This window comes from Eschrichtius robustus, chromosome 20 (genome assembly GCF_028021215.1).
Source record: "Eschrichtius robustus isolate mEscRob2 chromosome 20, mEscRob2.pri, whole genome shotgun sequence".
Lineage (NCBI taxonomy): Eukaryota > Metazoa > Chordata > Mammalia > Artiodactyla > Eschrichtiidae > Eschrichtius > Eschrichtius robustus.
In genome coordinates, this window is record NC_090843.1 from 53,924,121 (window position 1) to 53,943,122 (window position 19,002).

The 19,002-nt window shown below is 36.8% G+C and overlaps 1 protein-coding gene and 1 non-coding gene across 4 annotated transcripts in view; one reads left to right on the plus strand and one right to left on the minus strand.

Annotated features, from left to right (window-relative positions):
• The window catches only part of SMG6 (SMG6 nonsense mediated mRNA decay factor), a 234,536-nt gene that overhangs the window by 46,326 nt on the left and 169,208 nt on the right, over positions 1 to 19,002 (minus strand). The gene's annotated exons all lie outside the window — the stretch shown is intronic.
• Positions 9,347 to 9,455, plus strand: LOC137755714 (U6 spliceosomal RNA). Its single transcript, XR_011072097.1, has one exon. It is a non-coding gene; the product is annotated as a U6 spliceosomal RNA (small nuclear RNA).

Sequence of the window (19,002 nt, forward strand, 5' to 3'; positions counted from 1 at the left end):
AAGAAAGCCTTACAAGTTAGACATATCTACTGAGTATTTTCAGTTATAATGAATGGAATTTGATTTAAAACCTCCAAGACCAAAAATCTGGCAGGGGGACAAAGAGAATGACTGAAAAAATATTGGCAAAATGTTGACAACTGCTTAATCTACATGGTGATTCATTAAAGTATTCTCTTTACTTTTCTTGTAGTCTGAAAATTTCAACAGTAAAAGGTAAAACCAAAAAAACCAAAAACAAGAAAAACTAACCAAACAAAACTCAGGAACATAGTAGATAAATTGTATTAAAAAACAAATGGCATAAAGCAAAAAGAGTAAAAGATACTTAATTCTATAAAAGTGATGTTAATAGGATTCTGAAATAGTGCAAATGTCAAAAAGTACTCTTCAGAGAAAAGATACACAATGTACACACAATGTACACACACTGTAAAAACATTTAATGATAATAGGGTTGAGAGTATATAGTGGTTAATCTGGACCTACAGCATGTGTTTGAATTACTGGATGTATGACCTTAGTTAAAAACCTTAACCTTTTTGCATCTCATTTTTCTTCATCTATAAAATGGGGATAACGACAGTACTTACACAGGTAGAGTTGTTGGGAAGATTAAATCCTGGCACATGGTAAACCTTCAATAAATAGCTACTATTATCTAAAATCTCACTGATACCTATACTAACTAGGAAATGGAGAAGTGGTACGAAAAGGAGGAAGCAGGAAGTCCTACATTTACACATGGGGGTGCGTGGCAGAAACTGCTACTTGTTTCCCATTATCTGCTCGCCTTCTCTTCCTCTGTAATAAAACTCTTTGATTTTTAGCTGTGCATATGGTCTACCTAGAATAAAAATATTTCCCAGTCTACACTGCAGCTAGGTTTGGCCACGTGACTCAGTTCTGGCCAATAGAATGTAGGCAGTAATGTGCATGAACTCCCAGGAAAGGCCCTTAAAGAAAAAGACATCTATTATAATTTTTTTTTTTTTAACTGCATTCCTTCTTTAACTGTTTCTACTTCACACAGGCTTGCATACAGATGAGGTGGCTGGCATTCCAATAGCCATCTTAGACTTTGAGGGGTCCTTGGAAATGAAAACCATGTATAGCAGAGCAACAAAATAGAAAGAAACTTGGTCCATGACACCATGCAGTGCCAAACCAGAAAACCTCTGGGTTTCCTCCACTTGAGAGGGAAATCTATTTCTATCTTATTTAAGTTACTGTTATTTTGGGATTTTCTGCATCTTACAGCTGAACATAATCCTAACTAAAATGAGAGACAGTTCTATCCTATTTAATTGTTCTACTTGATAAGTAGAGAAAAAGAACTTAAAATATTTTATTTTAAAAATCAGAGATAAACAAGTGGAATTAAAATGCCATGAGCATAGAGGCGTTGGTTGCACAACACTGTGAATGTTCTAAATGCCACTGAATTCTTCACTTTAAATGGTTAATTTTTATGTTATATAAATTCATATAACTTCACCTCAATAAATTAAATTTTTAAAAATACCCCAAAGTAAAAATAAGTAACAAAAGTTTAAGAAATTCAACTATAAAAACAAAACAAAACTCCCAAATAACTTTAGAATCAAAGAGAAAAAATCAAAATGACAATTAAAGGCTACTTAGAAAATGGTCATTAGAACGGTACACATCTCAATGAATTAGAATGTGGCCAAAGTCTTAGTAATCACATATTCAAAGCCATAAAGCTTTTAAGTAAACTAATAAGAAACAAATGAACACAGAAGATCCAACACAAGTAGGAGAACAAAACAAGTCTAAGAAAAATAAGAGGAAGAAAATAAAGATACAAATAAAAATTAATGAATTAGAAGAAAATAAATATAAGAGCTAGTTTTTGAAAACTAAGAAACACATACTGCTAACAAATTTAAGAAAAAAATCAAAGAACACAGAAATTAAATTAGAAATGGAAAGCGGATTTATAACAAATCCTTAATTTTTAATTAGTGAAGAGATATCAAAAATGTGAAGGGGGGCTTCCCTGGTGGCGCAGTGGTTGAGAATCTGCCTGCCAATGCAGGGGACATGGGTTCGAGCCCTGGGCTGGGAGGATCCCACATGCCGTGGAGCAACTGGGCCCGTGAGCCATAACTACTGAGCCTGCGCATCTGGAGCTTGTGCTCCACAACAAGAGAGGCCGCGACAGTGAGAGGCCCGCGCACCACGATGAAGAGTGGCTCCCGCTTGCCACAACTAGAGGAAGCCCACGCACAGAAACGAAGACCCAACACAGCCAAAAATATATAAATAAAATAAATAAAAATTAAAAAAAAAAAAATGTGAAGGGACTTCCCTGGTCGTCCAGTGGTTAAGAATCTGCCTTCCAATGCAGGGAACATGGGTTCGATCCCTGGTCAGGGAACTAAGATCCCACATGCTGCGGGGCAACTAAGCCCACACGCTGCAATGAAAGATCCTGCGTGCTGCAACTAAGAGCCAACGCAGCCCCCAAAATAAATAAATAAATAAATAAAATATTTTTTAAAAATGTGAAGATTTTAGAGAAATGGATGATTTTCTGGATAATGTCAGTCAACAAAATTGACACAAGAAGTGATAAAAATGTTCCATATCCTCATTGTGGTGATATTTACACTACTGTATACTTTTGTCAAAACTCATCCAATTGAACACTTAATATTGTTGAACTATTTAGTATATGTATTTATGTTATATCTCAATAATCCTGCATAAAAATTTGACGCAAGAACTAAGAAATCTTAAAAAACACATAACAAGGGAAGAAACAGAAACAGGAGGTGTCCAAGGTTTTCTTTCCAAAACTACTAGAGGCTGAGATGCCTTTATAGGTAAGTTCCTTCAGTTCATTTACCTATTCAGCCAATAATATTTATTAATGGTATGGGGAGGGATCCATTCTCCAGGCACTGTTCTAAACACTGGGGAGTAATACAGTAAGTAAAACCACAGTTTTTACATTCTAGTGGGGGACAATAAATAGGCAAAGCAAAAACAAAACAAAAACCAATTGTCAGGTAGGTGATGGTAAGTGTTAAGAAAAATAAAGTCCAGTGAGGGGACAGAGAGTGCCTGGGGTAGACTGTTCATTTCTATAGATTACTGGTAAAGAACTTTCTGATAAGGCTGGCTCATGAACAGGAATCTGAAGGACATTAGGAAGTAAACTATGCAGGGGGGTAGCAGCAGAACAGAAGTGCAAAGGCCCAGAGGCATGAGTTGTTTGGCATGATTAAAGAATGAGCAGGCCAGTTTGACCAGTGAAGAATAAGTGAATAGGAGAGTGGCAGGAGATGAGGTCAGAAAGGATGTAAGCCTTGGTAAGGGCTTGATATTTTTTATGAGTGAGATAGGAATCCTCTGGAGGGGCTTGGAAGGGGTGTTAACTAATCCAACTTACCTCTTAAAAGATCACACTGGCTGCTGTGTTGAGACTACACTGAAGGGGGGCAAAGATCACAACATGCCTACAGTAATAGTTTAAGCAAGAGAAAGTAACATTTGGACAAGGGTGGTACTACTAGAAATGGTTAAATGGCTGGATTCTGTACATATTACAAAGGTAGAGTGAAAGGATGACTGCTGAGAGGCTGAAGGTAGAGTATGAGAGAAAGAGTCAAGAACGACTCTTTAAGTAATACACACTATACACTTGCCAGGTCACAGAAAAAGAAAAGCTGCTTCCCATTTCTTTGTACGAAGTCAGTACACCCAAATACTCCAACACCCAAAGAAAAAACAGCAAAGACAGAAAAGAGAGGCCAGGCCCACTATGGAAATGGATGTAAATATCCTAGGTAAAATCATAGCAAATCAAATGTAGCAGACCGTTAAAATATAACCCAAATAGTGTTCATCCCAGTAAGAAAATGACAAGTCTAGTTTAGAAAACATTAATTTAACACATCACATATAAAGAAGACGTGAAAAAAACTATAAGAAACACAAATACATGGAGGCTAAACAGTGCATTACTAAGTAACCAACAGATCACTGAAGAAATCAAAGAAGAAATAAAAAAAATACACAGAAACAAATGACAACAAAAACACAACGACCCAAAACCTACGGGACGTAGCAAAAGCAGTTCTAAGAGGGAAGTTTATAGCAATTCAATCTCACCTCAAGAAACAAGAAAAATCTCAAATAAACAATCAAACCCTACACTTAAAACAACTAGAGAGAGAAGAACAAGGAAAACCCAAAGTCAGTAGAAGGAAAGAAATCATAAAGATCAGAGCAGAAATAAATGAAATAGAAACGAAGAAAACAATAGCAAAGATCAATAAAACTAAAAGCTGGCTCTTTGAGAAGATAAACAAAATTGATAAACCCTTAGCTGGACTCATCAAGAACAAAAGGGAGAGGATGCACATAAATAAAATTAAAAGTGAAAAAGGAGAAATCACAACTGACACTGCAGAAATATAAAGGATTATAAGAGACTACTACAAACAACTATATGCCAATAAAATGGACAACCACGAAGAAATGGACAAATTCTTGGAAAGGTACAATTTTCCAAGACTGAACCAGGAAGAATTAGAAAATATAAACAGACCTATCACAAGTAATGAAATTGAAACCATAATTAAAAATCTTCCACAAACAGAAGTCGAGGACCAGATGGCTTCACAGGCGAATTCTGTCAAATATTTAGAGAACAGCTAACACCGATCCTTCTCAAACTATTCCAAAAAATTGCAGAGGGAGGAACACTCCCAAATTCATTCTGTGAAGCCACCATCACCCTGATACCAAAACCAGAAAAAGACATCACAAAAAAAGAAAATTATAGACCAATATCACTGATGAACATAGATGCAAAAATAATGAACAAAATACTAGCAAACAGAATCCAACAGCGCATTAAAAGGATCATACACAGGGACTTCCCTGGTGGCATAGTGGTTACGAATCCGCCTGCCAGTGCAGGGGACACAGGTTCGAGCCCTGGTCTGGGAAGATCCCACATGCCGCGGAGCAGGTAAGCCTGTGAGCCACAGCTACTGAGCCTGCGCTCTAGAGCCCGCAAGCCACAACTACTGAGCCCACATGCCACTACTATGAAGCCCGCACACCCAGAGCCCGTGCTCTGCAACAAGAGAAATGACCGCAATGAGAAGCCCGCACACCACAACAAAGAGTAGCCCCTGCTCGCCACAACTAGAGAAGACCTGCGCATAGCAACAAAGACCCAATGCAGCCAAAAATAAATAAATTTATTTTTAAAAAAAGGATCATACACCATTATCAAGTTTGATTTATCCCAGGGATTCAAGGATTCTTCAATATATGCAAATCAATCAATGTGATACACATTAACAAATTAATGAATAAAAACCATATGATCATCTCAATAGATGCAGAAAAAGCTTCTGACAAAATTCAACACCCATTTATGATAAAAGCTCTCCAGAAAATGGGCACAGAGGGAACCTACCTCAACGTAATAAAGGCCATATATGACAAACCCATAGCAAGCATCACACTCAATGGTGAAAAACTGAAAACATTTCCACCAAGATCAGGAAAAAGACAAGGATGTCTACTCTTGCCACTCTTATTCAACATAGTTTTGGAAGTCCTAGCCACAGCAATCAGAGAAGAAAAAGTAATAAAAGGAATATATATTGGAAAAGAAGAAGTAAAACTGTCACTATTTGCCGATGACATGATACTATACATAGAAAATCCTAAAGATGCCACCAGAAAACTACAAGAACTAATCAATGAATTTGGTAAGGTTGCAGGATATAAAATTAATGCACAGAAATCTCTGGCATTCGTATACATCAACAATGAAAAATCAGAAAGAGAAATTAAGGAAACAATCCCATTTACCACTGCAACAAAAAGAATAAAATACCTAGGGATAAACCTGCCTAAGGAGGTGAAAGACTTGTACTCAGAAAACTATAAAACACTGATGAAAGTAATCAAAGCCAATATAAACAGATGGAGAAACATACCATGTTCTTGGATTGGAAGAATCAACATTGTGAAAATGACTATACTACCTGAAGCAATCTACAGATTCAATGCAATCCCTATCAAACTACCAATGGCATTCTTCACAGAATTAGAACAAAAAAATCTTACAATTCGTATGGGAACACAAAAGACCCCAAATAGCCAAAGCAATCTTGAGAAAGAAAAACGGAGTTGGAGGAATCAGGTTCCCTGACTTCAAACTATACCACAAAGCTACTGTAATCAAGACAGTATGGTACTGGCACAAAAACAGAAATATAGATCAATGGAACAGGACAGAAAGACCAGAGATAAACCCACGCACATATGGTCACCTAATTTACAACAAAGGAGGCAAGAACATACAATGGAGAAAAGACAGTCTCTTCAATAAGTGGTGCTGGGAAAACTGGACAGCTACATGTAAAAGAATGAAATTAGGTTGGTTCTATGTCCTGGCTACTGTAAATAGTGCTGCAGTGAATATTGTGGTGCATGTCTCTTTCTGAATTATGGTTTTTCAGGGTATATGCCCAGTAGTGGGATTGCTGGGTCATATGGTAGCTCTACTTTTAGTTTTTTAAGGAACCTCCATACTGTTTTCCATAGTGGTTGTATCAATTTACATTCCCACCAACAGTGTAGGACGGTTCCCTTTTCACCACACCCTTTCTAGCATTTATTGCTTCTAGCTTTTTTGATAATGACCATTCTGACCGGCGTGAGGTGATACTCCATTGTAGTTTTGATTTCCATTTCTCTAATAATTAGTGATGTTGAGCATCTTTTCACGTGCCTCTTGGCCGTGTGTATGAATGAAATGTCTATTTCATCATAGAAAAAATGTCTATTTAGGTCTATTTAGGTCTCCCACCCATTTTTTAACTGGACTGTTTTTTTGATATTAGCTCCATGAGCTGTTTGTATATTTTGGAGATTAACCCTTTGTCTGTTGTTTCATTTGCAAATATTTTCTCCCATTTGGAGGGTTGTCTTTTCGTCTTGTTTATGGTTTCCTTTGCTGTGCAAAAGCTTTTAAGTTTAATTAAGTCCCACTTGTTTATTTTTGTTTTTATTTCTATTACTCTAGGAGGTGGGTCAAAAAAGATTTTGCTGTGCTTTATGTCAAAGAGTGTTTTTCCTATGTTTTCCTCTAAATGTTTTATAGTGTCTGGTCTTACATTTAAGTCTTTAATCCATTTGGAGTTTATTTTTGTGTATGGTGTTAGGTAGTGTTCTAATTTCCCTCTTTTACCACAATGTTCATTGCAGCACTATTTACGATAGCCAGGACATGGAACCCACCTAAATGTCCATCAACAGATGAAAGGATAAAGAAGATGTGGCACATACATACAGTGGAATATTACTCAGCCATAAAAGGAAACAAAACTGAGTTATTTGTAGTGAGGTGGATGGACTCAGAGTCTGTCATACAGAGTGAAGTAAGTCAGAATGAGAAAAACAAATACCGTATGCTAATACATATATATGGACTCTAACAACAAAAAAAAGAAATGGTACTGATGAACCTAGTTGCAGGGCAGGAATAAAGAGACAGACGTAGAGAATGGACTTGAGGACATGGGGTGGGAGGGCAAAGCTGGGGCAAAGTGAGAGTAGCATCAACATACATACACAAGTGAATGTAAAATAGTTGGCTGGTGGGAAGCAGCAGCATAGCACAGGGGGATTGGCTCAGTGCTTTGCGATGACATAGAGGGGTGGGATAGGGAGGATGAGAGGGAGGCTCAAGAGGGAGGGGATGTGGGGACATGTGCATGCATATGGCTGATTCGCTTTGTTGTGCAACAGAAACTAACACAGTATTGTGAAGTAACTGTACTCCAAAAAAGATCTATTAAAAATAAGTAAATAAATAAAGAAAATGGGTACATATATACAATGGAATACTACTCAGCCATAAAAAAGGATGAAATAATGCCCTTTGCAGCAACATGGATGCAACTAGAGATTATCATACTAAGTTAAGTAAGTCAGAAAGAGAAAGACAAGTACCATTTGATATCACTTATATGTGGAATCTCAAATATGACACAAATGAACCCATCTATAAAATAGAAACAGAATCAGGGACATAGAGAATAGATGGTGGTTGCCAAGGGGGAAGGAGGTGGGAGAGGGTACGAGTGGTAGTCTGGGATTAGCAAATGCAAACTGGTGTATATAGAATGGATAAACAAAAAGGTCCTACTGTATAGCACATGGAACTATATATAAACCATAATGGAAAAGAATATGAAGAAGAATGTATACATATATGTATAACTGAGTCACTGTGCTGTATAGCAGTAATTAACACAACACTGTAATTCAACTATACTATACTTCAATAAAAAATACAAAGAAAGAAAAAAACACATCACATAAATTAATGAAAGAAATAAGTGATTGGCTAGAAACAGAATCAATAAGAGAATTTGATGTGATAGCTGAGTATAAATGTTAGCTTTCCCCAAGTACTACGTAGACGGTGGAATGGAAAAAATTCCATTCATTATAGCAAGAAAATCAATGAAAAAACGTGGAGACATAAAAGAACTGATATCCAGAGAATACTATGACCTAATAAGAAAACTTATAACAATGTCAAATTTTCTTCAAAGATATTTTTATTTTTAAAATTTTTATTTATGTATTTATGTATTTATTATTTATTTATTTTGGCTGCACTGTGTGTTTTTTTTTAATAAATTTATTTATTTTATTTTTGGCTGCGTTGGGTCTTTCTTGCTGCACGCAGGCTTTCTCTAGTTGCAGTGAGCAGGGGCTACTCTTTGTTGCAGTGCATGGGCTTCTCATTGCAGTGGCTTCTCTTGTTGCACAGCATGGCCTCTAGGCACATGGGCTTCAGTAGTTGTGGCACGTGGGCTCAGTAATTGTGGCTTGCAGGCTCTAGAGTGCAGACTCAGTAGTCGTGGTGCACGGGCTTAGTTGCTCCATGGTATGTGAGATCTTCCCGGATCAGGGCTCAAACCCATGTCCATTGCATTGGCAGGCGGATTCTTAACCACTGCACCACCAGGGAAGTCCCTGCACTGGCTTTTAGTTGCAACATGCGGGATCTTCGTTGCAGCACGTGGGATCTTTTTTTAGTTGCGACATGTGGCCTCTTAGTTGTGGCATGAGGACTTCTTTAGTTGCGGTATGCGGACTAATTGAGGCATGTGAACTCTTAGTTGCGGCATGCACGCAGGATCTAGTTCCCTGACCAGGGATTGAACCCAGGCCCCCTGCACTGGGAGCCCAGAGTCTTACCCACTGGACCACCAGCGAAGCCCCCAAAGATATTTTTAAAGTGAATGCAATTCCAATCAAAATACCATGAGGAGTGCTCGTTTTTGGCAGCACATATAGTGAAAACTGGAACAATGGAGAGAAGATTAGCATGACCCCTGCTCAAGGATGATGTGCAAATTTGTGATATGTTCCATATTTTTACTGTATATTTGAAAGTTGCTAAGAGAGTAAATCTCAGAAGTTCTCATCACAAGAAAAAGAAATTTGTAACTATGTGTGGTAATGGATGTTATCCAGACTTATTGTTGTGATCATTTCACAATATATACATATATCTAATCATTATATTGTATACCTAAAACTAATATGTTGTATGTTAATTATATCTCAATAAAAAAAATACCATGAGGATTTTTTTGGGGGGGGTGGAGTGGGATTTAAAATTATTCTGAAGTTTGCATAAAGCATAACTAGGTAGAAAAAGCCAAAGGTATACTGCAATAAAATGTATAAAGGAACGTGTGTAAACTCACATCACTAGTATTAAAACACATTACAAAGCTAGAGTAACTAAAACGACAAAGTTATGTTTCAAGAATAGACAAACATAAAACAAAAAAAAATCCTAGAAACACATGCTAGGATGCATCTATATCTATGGATACATATAGATTCTAGTATAGTGTATATATATATATATATATCTAGTGTATGATGAAGCTTAACTTTTAGTTAAGTAGAAACAGAATAAATTATTCAATAAATGATGCTACTTTATAAACTATTCTGAAAAAATTATGTTAGATCTCTATCTCACATCATTCAGCAAAATAAATTCAGATAAAAGTTTTAATAATAATTTTTCAAAAAGTAAAATAATGTGAAGAAAATATGATTATTCATTTGGTTTGAGGTTAGGAAGACTTTTTAAAACATAAAAACAAGTTTCATAAAGGGAAAATGGAAGATTTGGCTACACAAAATTTTAAATCATTTACATTTGAAAAAGATCCCATAAATAATGGAAGGTAAGTGAGAAATTGTATAAAATACTTTGAATATAAATGATTGAAAAGGATTCCAACCCTTGTTAGGAAGGCCTTTTCAAAAAAAAATAGTAAGTGAAAAATATTCCAATAAAAAACAGGCAAAGGATGTGAGAAGGTAAATCCTTAAGAAGACATAAAAATGTCAATGCTCAACTGTACCTGAGAATTCCTCTTTTAAACATTTTCAAAATCAGTTTATTAATTTTAGTGGTAATTCTCCTTATTTCAAAGACCCATGTTATTTTTGACCTTAAAAAGGAATAACTCAACTTGCTCACTGTATTTATTGTTCACTGGAAAAAATATTTACTATTCTTGACTCCAAGTATTATTCTGGCTATTTAAATTAAAAAACAAAAAAACAAAAAAACGAACACAACACTGTAAATCAACGATATGCCAATAAAAATTAACTGAAAAAAATCAAAGTGAGACTTAAATCTGAAGATTTGACACCTTTAAGCATATTCAAAAGATTGATTCATGGATTCCAGAAAGCAGAGGTCCAAAACTCTGGTTGTAGAAATAGCACTAATATACACATGTACAAATTTCTAAATTAGCTGGTGCAGGAGTTCTGCTTCCAATATGACTAAGTAAGTTCCTACTGGATTAAATTTCCTGTGAATAACAATGATAAACTCAGAGTAAAATTATAAAAACAAATACCCGAAGGCACTAGAGAATGAACCAAACTAGGCAGATCTGTGAGGGATACTGACACTCAGAAGAAGGAGCTGGGACAGTTGGTGGTACCATACAGCACAGCTAAAACTCTGCTGAAAAATCCAGTCTTTAATAGCCTGAAGAAACAAAGGACGAAGTTCAAGACAATCACAGCTGCTAAAAAGCAAGGGAGGAAATCCCATAAAGGGGGTAGCCAGAGAGAGGAAGCCCCATATTCTGTGTATACACAACACTCAAATTCATGGCTGACTTCTGAATCATGCATCTGTAGATTAAATGTAAAAAACAAACAAACAAACAAAACCCAGACAAACGGAAAGGATGTTTGACCTACTGCAGTTTGAGTCCAACCAACTGAAAAGCCTGATACACTAAAGCATCAACCTTCTCTGCAGGAATAAAACAAAATCCACATGACATTTACAATTCCAGGATAAAACCCCAAATTACTCAATATACAAAGAACCAGGAAAATGTGACCTACTCTTTTTTTAAAAATTTTTTTATTGAAGTATAGTTGATGTATAACTTACAGGTATACAATATAGTGATTCGCAATTTTTAATGGTTATACTCCATTTTATAATTATTATAAAATACTGGCTATATTCCCCTAGTTGTACAATATATCCTTGTAGCTTACTTTATACCTAATAGTTTGTACCTCCTAATCTCCTACCCCTATATCGCCCCCCTTCCCTCTCCCCACTGGTGACAATTTGTTTGTTCTCTGTATCTGTGAATCTGCTGCTTTTTTGTTATATTCACTAGTTTTGTTTGTTTGTTTTTGTTTTTGGCCATGCCACACGGCATGCGGGATCTTAGTTCCCCAACCTGGGATCAAACCTGTGCCCCCTGCAGTGGAAGCGCAGAGTCTTAACCACTGGACTGCCAGGGAAATCCTGTTTTTTTTTTAGCTTCCACATATAAGTGATGTCATACAGCATTTAATGTGACCTATTCTTAAGAGAAAAGACAGTAAATGGAGACCACCTCTGAAATGACACAAATGTTAGAATTAACAGCGAGATTATGGAAAAAGTTACTATAATGACGTTCAGTGAGATAAAGGAAAATGACTGAAATAAATGAAAAGATAGGAAATCTCAGCAGAGAAACAGAAACTATGCAAAAGAACCAAATGGAAAGTGTAGAACTGAAAAAACAAAAACAAAACCAAACCAAAAGCAAAACAAAACAAACCCAATAATCTAATATCTGAAGTAAGAAAGTCACCGGATGTGCTTAAAAGGAAATGGAGGGACTTCCCTGGTGGCGCAGTGGTTAAGAATCTGCCTGCCAATGCAGGGGACACGGGTTCGAGCCCTGGTCTGGGAAGATCCCACATGCCGCAGAGCAACTAAGCCCGTGCGTCACAGCTACTGAGCCTGTGCTCTAGAGCCTGGAAGCCACAACTACTGAGCCCGTGTGTCACAACTACTGAAGCCCACGCACCTAGAGCCCGTGCTCCGCAACAAGAGAAGCCCCCACAATAAGAAGCCCGTGCACCGCAACAAAGAGTAGCCCCCGCTTGCCACAACTAGAGAAAGCCTGTGCGCAGCAATCAAGACCCAATGCAGCCAAAAAAAGGTTTCAAAAAGGAAATGGAGATGAGAAAGAAGTGAGTAAATCTGAAGTCAGAATAGAAATCATCCAATCTAAAGAAGAGGAAAAAAAGAAAAATTAATAAAGCCCCTGATTTGGGAGACAATAGCAAAAGGCCTAACATACATGTAATTGAATCCCAGAAGGAGAAGAGACTGGAGCAGAAAAAATTAACTTCAGTAATAATGTCTGAAAGTCCCCCAAATTTGGTGAAAGACAATCTGTAGATTCAAGAGCACAGCAAACCCCAAGCAGGCTAAATACAAAGAAAATCATGCCTAGAATATCACAGTCAAACTACTGAATACCAGATATAGAGAAAATATAGAAAGCAGCCAGAGAAAAATGACCCATCACATATACAGAACAACAGTTTGAACAAGGGCTGATTGATGTCTTATCAGAAACTATACAGGCCATAAGACAATGGATGAACATACTTAAAGTACTGAAAATTTTCTACATCCAGTGAAGAGATCTTTAAAGAAGGAAGTGAAATAAAGACATTTTCTGGTAAAAGAATACTAAGGGAATTTTAGCAGATATGCCTTACAAGAAAAGCCAAAAGCTCTTCAAGCCAGAGGAAAACAATACCACTTGTATACTTGGCTCTTCACAAAGAAATGGTAAATACCTGGGTAAATACAAACAACAATTTTTCTACCCTTTTAAATTAAAAAAGATATATAGATTTGTCTAATGCAAAATTATAACATTTTACAAACTGGATATCCCCATTCCAATGAATGAGGCTGGTTCCTTACCTAACACCATACATAAAAATTAACTCAAAATGGGTCAAAGATCTAAACTTATGAGCTAAAACTATAAAACTCTTAGAATAAAACATAGGAGAAAATCTTCATGACATTGGATTTCGTAATGATTTCCTGCATGTGACACCAAAAGCACATTCAACAAAAGAAAAAATAGATTAAATGGTAAATTTCATTATCTATCTATCTATCTATCTATCTATCTATCTATCTATCTATCTATCTAATGTATATATCCAGCAGCTTGCAGGATCTTAGTTCCCCGACCAGGGATTGAACCCGGGCCCCTAGCAGTGAAAGCATGGAGTCCCAACCACTGGACCGCCAGCGAATTCCCAATGTTACATATATTTTACCACAGATACACAAACAACACCTTATCAACACAAGGATTTAGCATTATTTCAAATGTTTGCTAATATTAAGTTAGTAGAAATAAAATTTGCATGTCTTTGAAGTAAAAATCCAAAGACCAAACACATCCCCATAACACTGTCATGTGGAGTTTATACAGTATATTATATACATATGTATGTTATAGTATATGGTATATACCATATAACAACTATAATAATAAAAGAGCAATGGGTAACTGGAACTGTATGGTTGCAAGATTTCTACATTTTATGTGAAGTGGTACAATAGCAACTCTAAGTAGTCTGAAAAGTTAAGGATGTATTAAATATACTATCATCTACAGAGCCACCACTAAAAAACTGCAAACAAATAGCTAAAATGCCAATAAATAATTTAAAATGGAATCCTAAAAGAAAAATCATATAATCTAAAAGAAGTCAGGAAAGTAGGTGCAAAAGGAAGATACAAAACAGAGGAAAAGAAAAAAAGAAGGAACAAAAAATCAGAAGGGACAAAACAGAAAACAACTAACAAAACTGTAAACCTAAATCCAACCACTGGGATAATTACATTAACTGTTAATAAACTAAATACTTCACTTGAAAGGAGATTTTCAGTATGGATTGAAAAGTAAGACCCAGCTACATGCTGTCAATAAGAGATACATTTTATATATAAAGATACAGACTGGTTAAAAGCAAATGGATGGGAAAAGATACACCATGCAAATAATAAACAAAAGAAGACTGGAGGGACTTTCCTGGTGGCGCAGTGGATAAGACTCCGCACTCCCAATGCAGGCGGCCTGGGTCTGATCCCTGGTCAGGGAACTAGATCTCACATGCATGCTGCAACTAAGAGTTCCCATGCCACAACTAAGGAGCCCTCCTGCCGCAACTAAGGAGCCCACGTGCTGCAACTAAGGAGTCGGCAAGCCACAACTAAGGAGCCTGCGAGCCTGAACTAAGGAGCCTGCTTTCTGCAACTAACACCTGGTGCAACCAAATAAACAAATACTTTTAAAAAAAATGATTAAAAGAAGACTGGAGTGGCTATATTAATATCAGAAAAAAAATTAATTTCAAGGCAAAGTATCATCAGAGATGAAAGAGGGGCATTTCACAATGATAAGATGGTCAATTCATCAGGAAGATATAACAGTCATAACGGTGTATGTGCCTAGTAAGAGACCTGCAAAACACAGGAAACAAAAACTGACAGAGTTAAAGGGACGAACAGAAAATCCACAGTCATATTTGGAGATTTTAACATTCCCCTCTCAGAATTTTTTTAAAATTAATTAAATAATTTATTTATTTATTTATGGCTGCATTGGGTCTTCATTGTGGCGAGCAGAGGCTACTCTTCATTGCGGTGCACGGGCTTCTCATTGTAGTGGCTTTTCCTGTTGTGGGGCATGGGCTCTAGGTGCGTGGGCCTCAGTAGTCGCAGCACGCAGGCCCTAGAGGGCGTGGGCTTCAGTAGTTGTGGTGTCTGGGCTCAGCAGTTGAGGCGGGTGGGCTCAGTAGTTGTGGCTCGCGGGCTCTAGAGCACAGGTTCAGCAGTTGTGGCACACAGGCTTAGTTGCTCCACGGCATGTGGGATCTTCCCGGACCAGGGATCAAACCCACGCCCCCCTCACTGGCAGGCAGATTCTTAACCACTGTGCCACCAGGGAAGTACCCCTTCTCAAAAATTAATAGAGCGCCTAGACAAAATATTAGTAAAGACATAGAGGATCTCAACACTATCAACCACTTCAACCTAATTGATATTTATAAAACACTATGCCCAACATACAGCACACATTCTTTCCATTGTACGTAGTTATGGTCTTCAACATAGATACGTGCTAAGCCATAAAACAAGTCTCAATAAATTTAAAAGGACTGAAATAATGCCAAGTACGCTCTCTGATCACAATGGAATTAAATTAGGAATCAGTAACAATAAGATATCCAGGAAAACCCAAATATTTGGAAATTAAACCACACACGTCTAAATAATCCATATGTCACTACATACAGATCCTACAGACATCAAAATAATAGCAAGACATTATTATGAACCATTTTATGCCAACAAGTTTGCCAACTTAGATTTAACACCAATATTGGTGGCACAGTGGTTAAGAATCCGCCCGCCAATGCAGGGGACAAGGGTTCAAGCCCTGGTCCAGGAAGATCCCACATGCCGTGGAGCAACTAAGCCTGTGTGCTGCAACTACTGAGCCTGTACTCTGGAGCCCACGAGCCACAACTACTGAGCCTGTGCACCACAACTACTGAAGCCTGCGCGCCTAGAGCCTGTGCTCTGCAACAAGAGAAGCCACCGCAATGAGAAGCCCGTGTACCACAACGAAGAGTAGCCTGCTTGCTGCAACTAGAGAAAGCCCGCGCGCAGCAACGAAGACCCAACACAGCCATAAATAAATAAATAAATAAATTTATTAAAAACAAACAAACACCAATATTACACAAACTCTTTCGGAAAATGGAGGAGAATGAGATTAAACTTCCCAAGCCATTTAATGAGGTCAGCATAACTCTAATTCCAAAACCTGACAAGATATAACAACATAAATGTTCCTCATGAACACAGACACAAACATCCTTACCAAAATATTGGCAAATCCAATACAGCAAATAGGGTTTATTCAAGTAATGCAATGTTGTTTAAACATTTAAAAACCAATCAGTGACTCATAAAACTTAACAATAAGAAAACAAACAACCAAATTAAAAAATGGGCAAAAAATCTGGACAGCTCAATGAACTAAATATACAGATGGCAAACATATGAAAAGATGCTCAACATCATAAATCATTAAAAAATTGCAAACTAAAACAATAATGAGCTACCAGTACACACCTATTAGAATGGCTAAAATCCAAAATACAGACAACACCGAATGCTGGTGAGGCTGTGAAGCAACAGGAACTTTCATTCATTGCTGGCAGGATGCAAAATGGTACAGCTATATTGAAGGCAGCTGGGCAGTTTCTTACAAAGCTACACATAGTCTTACCACATGATCTAGCAATTGTAGTTCTTCGTATCTACCTAAATGAGGTGAAAGCTTACCTCCATATAAAAATGTTTATAGTGGCTTTATTCATAATTGCCAAAACTTGTAAGCAACCGAGATGTTCAGTAGGTGGATGGATAAACAAACTGTGGTACATCCATACCATGAATATTATTCAGGAATAAAAATAAATATCATTATTTCATACCATGGAATATTATTCAGGAACAAAAAGAAATGAGTTATCAAGCCATAAAAACAACCTTAAATGTATAGTTAAGTGAAAGAAGACAATCTGAAAAGGCTACATGTGATTCCAAAGCTTGTATGATTCTAACTATATGACACTCTAGAAAAGGCAAAACTATAGAGACAGAAATAAGACCAGTGGCTGCCAGGGGCTAGAGAAGATGGAGGGAGGAAAGAACAGGTGGAGCACAGAGTATCTTTAGTATCAGACAGGGTATCTTCTGTCTGATACTATAATGGTAGATACGTGTCATTATATATTTGTCAAAACCCATAGAATGTACAACACAGAGAGTAAACCCTAATGTAAGTAATGTAAATAATGTAAACCCTAATGGACTTTAGTTAATAATAATGTATCAATATTTGCTCATCAGTTGTAACAAATGGGCTACACTAATACAAAATGTTAATAATAGGAGAAACTGCTGTGGGGAGGGGTGGCGGGGGAGAGCTTGGGTTTTCAAGCTCTCATAAAGTAATAGCCATAAAACAAAAACATGATAAATTAGATTGCATCAAAATTAAAAACTTCTGTTCAGCAAGACACTGTTAAGAAAACAAACAGGCAAGCCATGTACTGAGTGAAAACATTCACAAAACATATATATTTGACAAAGTACTTGTATCCAGAATACATAAAGAAATCTTATAACTCAATAACAAGAAAACAAACAACTCAATTAAAGAAAATGGGCAACAGATCTAAAACAGACCCTTCACAAAGAAGATATACAGATGGCCAGTAAGGACATGAAAAACTATGTAAATTCTATATTAGTCATCAGGGAAATGCAAATTAAAAACCAAAATGATATACTGCCCCCCTCCCCCAAATGAGGACGTGGAGCAACTGGAACTCTTATACATTGTTGGGAGTGTAATGGTGCAATCACCTTTGGAAAAAGGTCTAGCAATCTCCAATAAAAAAGCATCCATATATCCTATGACTCAGCAATTCCAATCCTAGGCATTTACTCAAGAGAAAACACATGTCCACAAAAAGGTTTGTGTACAACTATTCTTGGCAACTTTATATTCGTAATAGCACCAAACTGGAAATAGTCATCAATCCATCAATCAGAGAATGGGTAACTGTGATACATTCATAAAATGGAAAACTACTCAGCAACAAAAAGGAATAAACTGCTGATAAATGTAACAACATGGAGGAATGTCAAAAACTTTATACTGAATGAAAGAAGCCTTACTCAAAAGAGTATACGCTGTATGATTCCATTTTTATGAAGTTCTGAAAAAGGCAAATCTCATCTACAGTGGAAAAAACAAAATCAAGACACAGACTGCCTCTGGGGGTAAAGGTAGAGATAAGGGAGCATAATAATAAGACTCTAAATTTTGATAGGTTTTGGGTTACAGAGGTATATGCATTTGCCAGAACCTAGCAAAGGTTTACTTAATGTTTGTCCATATCACTGTATGTAAATTTTACCTCAAAAGAAAAAAGCCATAAACGAATGTTGAACTCTAGTTAATGATATATATTCATGCTGAAGGATTTAGAGAAAATGTATTGACGACATAGATCAAAAAGAAACATGATGGATGGAGAGATGGATGGATAGACAGATACATGACAAAGCAAGTATCTTAAGATGAGAATGACAGAATCCAGATGCTGAGGATAAGTGAGCTCATTGTAAAATTCTTTCAACTTTGCAGTATAATAAAATGTTGGAAATCAATTATATCACTAGAAAATAAAAGACAATGTATATTTGGATGCAGTAGACGTGGCTGTTTGGATTAAAAAAAGAGAATCTATCTTTATCCTTGTTGCCTTCACTAAATGGCTGTCTCCGTAGCTATTAAGGAAAACAGGGTGTCAGAATGCTGGTTTCGTCACCTAAAAGAAGTCTTCAGCTGCTTGTGTCATAACATTGGCTCTGATATAATTCCTCAAATTTGAAAGACTAGAAATGTTGAAAATGTAGAGGCAGTTTCAATACCCAGAAGGCAGCGCTGGGAACTGAGA